A 9,276-nucleotide genomic window follows, 5' to 3' on the forward strand; every position below is an offset into this window, starting at 1 on the left:
ATGCTATGTTAGTATAAGGTTGATTCGGGACGGCCTGAAATATGAAGGTAAGGATTCCTACTAACTGTCAGAAACAAAGAACCTGAGCACATTTGGTAGGATTTCCCCTCTTTCTTGCCTCATTCACCCCAACTAGAAAACCATTATTTTGTGTAGAACATAAAGTTCACCCTGGAAAGGATCTTAGAGATCATCTTTATTTTACAGATGAGGAAACTGAGGATCAACAATGTTAAGATATTTTCTGAAAAAGTAGGGAAGCTTTATGTGAATCTGTGCAGAGTGAAATAAGCAGAACCAGGAAAACAATTTGTACAACAGCGACATTTTCAAAATAAGCAATTTTGAAAGCTTTGAGAAATCTGATAGAATGACCAACCCTGATTCCAGAGGACCAATGATGGAGAATGTTACCCACCTCAGATTTATGGACTAAATATCCAGAATGAAACACACCTTTGTATACCTCCCATATGAGGAAATTTTTTGTGTGAGTTATATCTATTACAAAGGTTTTGCTTTTCTTTTTTATTCAGGGGGTAAGGTGAATGAGTTAAGGGGAGGTGAGAAGAAAAAAAAAATTCTGGATAAGTGTAATAAATTTTACATTAAAATTTTAATTAAAAAATTAACTGAAATACAATGAAATTTTTAAAAGACTTAAAGTCCATTTAGAAAAGTGTTACAAAGAATAGTGTGACATTGCATTGTAGGTACCAGAATGGAAGAATGTACGAGAGAGAAACTCTAGGAGGTTTTATGTGTGTGATTGATATTTTTGCAAAGTTTTCTAAGAAAAAGAGATACATAGAATTGAAGAGTACTGAATAGTCTCTCCACCTTGAAAGAGAAACATTATATCTTTTTATTAGTATTTTATTTTTCCAGTACCATGTAAACATGGTATCCATGTTTTCAAAATTCATTTTTTTTAAGATTTTGAGTTCTAAATTTTTCTCCTCTCCAATACAGCGAGCAATCTAGTATAGGTTATATATGTATGATCATGTTTATTGTGTCTTGAGAGACATTTGGTCTTTTTGGTCACTGCCACTGCTTTTCCTGTTCATTTTTTTCTCACTGTTCTCTGTGCTCCTCCTCATTGTCCCTTTATCCTCCTACTCCTGCCAGAATTCCTGCCACCTTTGACCTTTTCAGTAGCTACTACTCTACACTTGTGCCACCAAACCTTGCACTTTAGATCCTTTTAATCCATAATGATATTTTCCCATTATGTTAGACCTCTTTTCTTCTTCTTCTTCTTCTTCTTCTTCTTCTTCTTCTTCTTCTTCTTCTTCTTCTTCTTCTTCTTCTTCTTCTTCTTCTTCTTCTTCTCCTCTCTCTCTCTCTCTCTGCAGGGCAATGAGGGTTAAGTGACTTGCCCAGGGTCACACAGCTAGTATCAAGGGTCTGAAGCTGGATGTGAACTCAGGTCCTCCTGAATCCAGGGCTGGCGCTTTATCCACTGTGCCACCAGCTGCCCACATGTTATACCTCTTTTCATTCACATTTTCTCTCTTGAGAATTTCTGACACTTTGGCTTCTTTTGTCATTGTTATTGCTCTTTTGATGATAATTTTGTAACAATGGATAGACCCTCGTAACTTCTTATGGTGCCATTTTCCTGGAATCCTCAATTATTAAGATTCCAAAAAGATTCAAAAAGAATTTAAAAGTTCTGAGTACTTTACCATCCCCATGCCAAATAAATAAAGGCAACAAAAACAAAAGTAATTGTCAGTAACCCATGAGCCTGCTGTCCCTTCTTTGAAAAATCATTATGAAAACAGTCTCTACACACCTAAAGCACAGTTTCTATTAAAACCTGAAAAGGGGCAGGATCTTGCAAAATAGTTTCAAAGTCACACATCTTGGGTCAGGTAACCAACTGAAAAGTAGAACATCTGAGATGCCACGATGTCTACTGCTAATAATTTTTTAAAACCATTTGACTCAGTAGAACTAAATGTGCCCTTGAAGACTCTCATCAAACAAGTCATCTCCCACCATATGTTAGAAAGGTAGACATTGATAGACACAAGAAATGAAATATAAAATAGAAACCTATGTTCACCTCTAGTCATATGAAGATGATATAAATGAGGTTTTAAGCATCATTTATACCAATCCTTTTATAGGGAAAAGAATTTGACTCTCAGTATATAAAGTCATAGTAAATAAGAATGCCATGATCAGAACCCAGAACATTGGGTTTCAAATGTTATTTATCTCCCACTGCAATAATCTGTCAGTAGCATAGAACATGTTATGCCTTTAATCCAAACAAAAAAACAATCCCCTTGGATGACTTGATTCTCTAATTCCTACAGTTTCCATATGGAACCACACAGATAGGATCAACACTAGAGAGCCTGTGAAGGGAAATCTATGACAACACCAAAAGAGATTGCTCTAACAACCTATACAATGAAAAAGCAAAGTGGAGAAAACTCCAATATTGCCTGGACCTTGGATGGTTGTTGGATAGTATGTTCATTCAGGCTTTCTGTTAGTTTCTTGGATAGAAATGGACAATGAGCTGGATCCAGAATTGAACAAAAAGGTAGACTGTATTTCATTTGAGAAATCCTGTGATGTTTTCATTAATTACAAATTAGCCATCTTGTCAATATCTATTTCTACTGATGATATGCATGCCTATGAGTATAGAACACCAAAACCTAGTCAGAGGGAAAAAACAAAAATTGCAATTAAAGCAACAGAAAAATGCATAAGGGGCCTGCAGTGGGTTGCCAACAACTTGCCCAGGAGAAATGTCATGAAATCCATTATTAGGTGCATATGTGTGTATACACATATATACATATACACGCATATGTACTTATACACATATACATGTATGTATGTGTATATGTGCATATATACATACACACACACATACACACACACACATATATGGAGAGAGAGAGAGAGAGAGAGAGAGGAAAGGACATGGCCAGTCATGTTGTGAGAATGAGAAACAACAGGTGGGTGGACATTAGCAAGATAGTAAGAGAATCAGAAGGAGGCCTGTGGCAGACAAGCATTAAGGAAGAAAAAGTCCCTTTTTAGCCACTAACTCACTGTTAGTGATCTGCTGTTTTACATGGGCCTTGGGTTCCGCACATGTAAAATTAAGATGATTGGTTAAATCACTTCTCCCCTCTCCTTCAAGAAATCTCCCTTACCACCAGAATATGGGTATTATTTTAGGAAGTGAGAAAGGCCATGATTTCCCTTCTTCTCTCTCAAATCCAGAAGGTGCTGCCCATTCCCAACTTCAGTCAAAGCATCTGATGGGACAACAGTTTTTGGTACAGGGGCATGAAGGCAGATCACCCTCCTGACAAGTTGGGTGGGGAGCCAGGAGGAGAGAAGGGGCTTCAGGAAAAGAGATTCCCAAAGTTCCTCATTTTCACCTTCACAACAGCTCTGCTCCATGTCCCTTTCTCAAATCTCTCCTCACTCCAGTACATCCCTGCCTCAGCTGCCAGTGACCTTCCTAAAGCAAAGGTCTGGTCACATCACATTCCCAGCCCCCATTCAACAAACTCTAGGGTCTCCCTGCCTCCTTCAGGATCAAACACAAGATCCTGTTTGCTCTTTACAGTTCTTAGTAATGTGGCTTCTTCCAACCTCTACACTCTTCTTACACTTTGCTCCCCTCCACTTACTTTAGGATGGACTCTTTGATGTTCTTCCCACAGGACTCCATCTCTCAGCTCTGGGCCTCTTCACTGGCTTCCCCCATGTCTGGAATGTGCTGCCTCCTCACGTCTGTGCTCTGCTTTCCCTGGCTTCCTTCCAAATACTGCTCAAACCCAGTCTATTGCCAAGGTCCTTTCCTGGTCCTTCAACCACTCACCTACTACTTGTGTCTTCCATTTCCCCCATATATATCTTTTATGCACATAGTTGATCCCATGTTGTCCCTTTCAATTAACTGGGAGCTCCTTGAGGGCAGGGGCTGCTTTTGCCTTTCTCTGTATCCTCACCCCTTAGCACAGCACCTGGCACATAGTAGGTACTTGAAAATTGCTTGTTCACTGACTGGTTTCACAATTCAAGGACCTGGGCTAGAAATCAATTTCTGATTCCCATTATCTGTGTGACCTCGGGCAAGTCATTGAAGAGTCTTTGCTTTAGTTTCTTCATCTGTAAAATGAGGGAGTTGGACTGGAGGATCTCTAAGGTCTCTTCCACTTCCTAATCTTAAAGTCCTATAAGTTATTATACACACACAGAGGCAGTGGGTACTTCAGGAGGCTGCTGACTGGGGTGGGGGTGTGAGGAGGGAGCTGGAATATACTCAGACAGCTGTATCTAATACAGCCACAAGGGAGTGAGCTAAGCTTGCACTAACATCTCATATATCTACACTTAGAGACAACCTATCAGTTACAGTACTAAATGTCCTTGGTTACCCCAGTCCCTTGATATCTACACCTGGTCTCTATAACTCCCTTGTTGCCTCCAATATTAAAGTCTATACATTTTAATATTTTCTTTATATTTTGTAACTCTGTACCTCATTGCCCTCATGTCCCTTGGTTCCCAGAACTCTTTTTCCTTCTTATTTTGACCTCAAAGAATCACTCATAAGAGATATGATGGGTTTTTTTTGGTTTTTGGTTTTTGGGGTTTTTTTTAGTGAGGCAATTGGGGTTAAGTGACTTGCCCAGGGTCACACAGCTAGTAAGTGTCAAGTGTCTGAGGCCGGATTTGAACTCAGGTACTCCTGACTCCAGGGCCGGTGCTCTATCCACTGCACCACCTAGCCGCCTCTCGTATGATGTATTTTTACTAAAATGAAAAAGAAAGACTACTAGCATCTGATTGGACTTCCACAGGGACAGCAGCCCCTGTGGTTAAAATATGCATTTTCTTTCCACATGTCAGCTTTTCTGCACCTGTTTTTTTGTTTTGTTTTTTGTTTTTTTACAGATACATAGGAAGACTTTTGGGGGGAGGGGCAGTCCCTCAGCCAAGGTCAAGAGTCCTTCAGGTTTCAGAGTTTCCTGGAGAAATGAGCAATCTTCTCATTGATATCATCTTCTGCTCCCTAGTCAGTCACCAACTCCCTACTGTGTGCCAGGACCCATCCTAAGCACTGAGGATATGAAGAATAACAAAAAACTGTTCCTGCTTTCAAGGACCTTACACATTAATGTTTCCAATCACTTGGTGAAACTCCTGGGAAGCTCCTTGGTGGGTCCGGCCTTGCTGTCTCTCCATTACATGCTGTCCCTGGAGACTTCCCCCACAACCTTACCCCATGTGGTCAGGTGGCTTCTGGGCATCTGCTCTTTCCAGCAGCACCTAACTATGCCTTCTGCCCCCAAAACCCCAGAAAAGGGAGAATTCCTAAAAGGCACCTGGTACAAGCTCTAATCCAAGCTGAAAGACAAAGAATCCCTTCTGCCATTTAAAAAAAGTGTTCTCAGGTTGAGAAGTGGAATCTGCTCGACCTCTGTGACCTCCTTTCATCATAGTCCTGAGTCTTTTACCTCTGGGTTTTGTCTTCATCAGACCCTGGAGACGTCAAAGTGAACCAAATGCCCTCCTGTACTGTAGGAGACCAAGGCCACAGGTGCTACATGTCTTTGAGCATAACTGGTTTTTCTCCAGAACTTTGCCAGGGAGTTTGGTAAGCAGGCCAGGTGAGTGGGGTCTTCATTTCTAAGGCAGGTGCTGCCCCATGGACTTCGGAGTCACTAAACTGAGGGAATCCTGGGCTCACTTCCTAGGGTCCCCTAGAACTATTCCCTCTCCATTGATCTCTGAGGGTAAGCCCCTTTCCCTCACCCTTGGTGCTTGGGGATGGCACTTTTTCCTGTGTGATGCTCACCTAGACACATAACCAAGATGGCATAAAGAGGGCTTTGTCATCAGAGTAACCAAATGGAGAGGGGGTCATATAGGTGCTTTAGGATGGTGGTTTGCGACTGGAGGCCTGTGGGTGGGAGGGAGACACGGCTAACACTGCAGGCTCCTATTCTAAAACCCATTTGTGTATCAGCATCTGGGGAAACTAAATCCAGGAATCTCATCTTCCCTCAGGATACTCCCAACCAAGAGAAGGGGTTTTGAAGATGCTTAATTCAAATGTTCTAGACATGGGCACACATGGGCATGAGGGTTGAATCTGAGTGTGTGTTTACATATTGTCTCTTCCATTAGTTTGTGACCTCTTAAAAGGCAAAGACTCCCTTAACATCCAGTATGGACTCCTAGGGCCACACACAGAGATGATGAGGAAGATGAAGCATGTGTAATACCAGCAGTTACCAACATGTTCCAGTCATTTTATCAGAGACAGCTGAGAAAAAAAAAAAAAACACCTTTACTGTTTATGAAAGAGCTGGGACTTGGACTCATTGACAAACTCTCTTCATATCTGGAATATGTCAGACTGAACTTCCCTTGAGAAGTTGTTCCTATCAGCAGGAAGGTAGATAGTGTAGCTCTGGTTGTCTAGATCCACCACATATCTGAAATGTCAACTCCACTGGAACCCAATTTAGTCTATTAAAAATGGAGTTAATAAAAATATTTGTAAAAAAAAGGGGGTCACAAGTGGATAAAGTACTGGCCTTGGATTCAGGAGTACCTGAGTTCAAAGCCGGCCTCAGACATTTGACACTTACTAGCTGTGTGGCCCTGGGCAAGTCACTTAACCCTCATTGCCCTGCAAAAATTCCCAAAAAACAAAAAACTAGGTCACAGGATAAAGCACTAGCCCTGGATTCAAGAGGACCTGAGTTCAAATCTGGCCTCAGACACTAGCTTTGTGACCCTCGAAAAGTTACTTAACCCTCATTGCCCCACAAAACAAAACAAAACAAATAAACAAACAAACAAACAAAAAAGTCACAGACCCCTGGTTAAAAACCCCTGTGCTGGAGGATCTGTGCCTTTTCCCTCTTTTAGCTGGGGAGGAGGCCTATAACTGGAGGGCAGGGGTAGGGTCTCCAAGGGCCTGTTTCAGGAGTGGCCTCAGCAGAGACTTCTTCATTGGCTATGTCCAAAAATATTAATAAAAATAGAGAAAAGAAAATATGCTTCAATCCTCATTCTGAGTACACTAGTTTCCTATCTGGAAGTGGACAGCATGCTTCATCTTTGACCCCTTTGGAATTATGGTTGGTCGCTGTGTTGATCGGAGTTATTAAGTCTTTCAATATTGATTATCTTTTTTAATCATAAAAGTATTTTATTATTTTCCAGTTACATGTAAAGATAGTTTTCAAAATTTCTTTTTGTAAGATTATTAGTTCCAAATTTTTCTCCCTCCTTCCCTTCCCTCCTCCCTCCCCAAGACAGAAAGCAATTTGATATAGATTGTATATATACAACCACATTAAACATATTATGAAAGAAGAATCAGAGCACAAGGGAAAAACTTCCCAAAAAAGCAGCCAAAAAGTACAAACAGTATATGGTTCAATCTGCATTCACTATCTCCAGTTCTTTTTTCTGAATGTGGAGAACATTTTCTATCATGAGTTTTGTGGAATTGTGTTGGATCATTGCACTGCTAAGAAGAGCCAAGTCTATCACAGTTGATCATCACACAATGTTGCTGTTACTGAGTACAATGTTCCCCTGGTTCTGCTCACTTCACTCAGCATCAGTCAACTTAATTCTTTCCAGGTTTTTCTGAAACCTGCCTGTTCATTTCTTACAGCACAATAGTATTCCATTACATTTATATACCACAACTTGTTTAGCCATTCCCCAATTGATGGACATTCCCTCGATTTCCAATTCTTTGCCACCACAAAGAGAGGTGCTATAAATATTTTTGTACATGTGGGTCCTTTTGCCCTTTCCATGATCTCTTTGGGATACAGACTCAGCAGTTGTACCACTGGGTCTAAGGGCATGCACAGTCCCATAGCCATTTGGGCACAGGTCCAAATTTCTCTCCAGAATGGTTATATCAGGTCACAATTCCACCAAAAATGCATTAGTGTTCCAATTTTCCCATTGCTTCTCCAACATTTATTATTTTCTTTTTTTGTCATATTACCCAATCTGATAGGTGTGAGGTGGTAGCTCAGAGTTGTTTTGATTTGCATCTCTCTAATCAATAGTGATTTAGAGCATTTTTTCATATGACAATAGCTTTGATTTCTTCATCTGAAAACTTCCTGTTCATATCCTTTGACCATTTCTCAACTGAGGAATGACTTGCATTCCTATAAAATTGATTTAGTTCCCCAATTATTTTAGAAATGAGGCCTTTATCAGAAACACTGGCTGTAAAAATTGTTTCTCAGTTTTCTGCCTCCCTTCTAATTTTGACCTCATTGCTTCTGTTTATACAAAAACTTTTTAATTTTATGTAATCAAAATCATCCATTTGCATTTCATAATATTCTCTATCTCTTGTTTGGTCATAAATTGTTCTCCTCTCCATAGGTCTAAGAGGTAAACTATTCCTTCCTCTCCTAATTTACCTTTATGTCTAAATCATGTACCCATTTTGACCTTATTTTGGTATATGATGTAAAATGTTGGTCTATGCCTAGTTTCTGCCATACTATCTTCCAGTTTTCCCAGCAGTTTTGGTCAAATACTAAGTTCCTATCCCAGAAGCTGGAGTTTTTGTGTTTATCAAATAGTAGATTACTATAGTCATTTACTACTGTGTCTAACCTATTCCATTGATCCACTACTCCATTTCTTAGCCAGTACCAAATAGTTTTGATGACTGCTGCTTTATAGTATAGCTTCAGATTTGGTATGGCTAACCCACCTTCCTGTGCATTTTTTTCCCTTAGTACCCTTGATATTTAGTTTCCTTGAACCTTTTGTTCTTCCAGATAAATTTTGTTATTATTCCTGGTCCCTGCTTCCTTCACTCCTTAGTGAGGCCTGGAGAGGCAGTAAGAATTACTAGATGGACCCACAGAGGCTCTAGTAGTAGGAGAGGGGACAAGACCAGGGTCATGATGAGCAAATGGAAATAGCTGGACAGACTAGAAGGAAAGTGGTCAGAGAGAGGCCCCTGGATGAGCCCTCCCTTCCTGTCTCTCAGGAAATGAGCCATTGAAAACACAGGACCAGAGCCTGGCCTGGCCCATTTTTCTAGAGATCTTCCATTAGTCTCCATTTTTCAAAGTAAGAGAAAGGGTAGAAACTTGCTCCAGGTTACACAGGGATGCAGAGATAAGATAGGAGAAGAATCACAAGATTTCAGAGTTAGAAGGCACAACAGTAGCCATTTAGTCTGGTCCATAGCTGGAAAGGTAGCTGGTAGCCCAGTGGATA

Source organism: Dromiciops gliroides, chromosome 4 (genome assembly GCF_019393635.1).
Source record: "Dromiciops gliroides isolate mDroGli1 chromosome 4, mDroGli1.pri, whole genome shotgun sequence".
Lineage (NCBI taxonomy): Eukaryota > Metazoa > Chordata > Mammalia > Microbiotheria > Microbiotheriidae > Dromiciops > Dromiciops gliroides.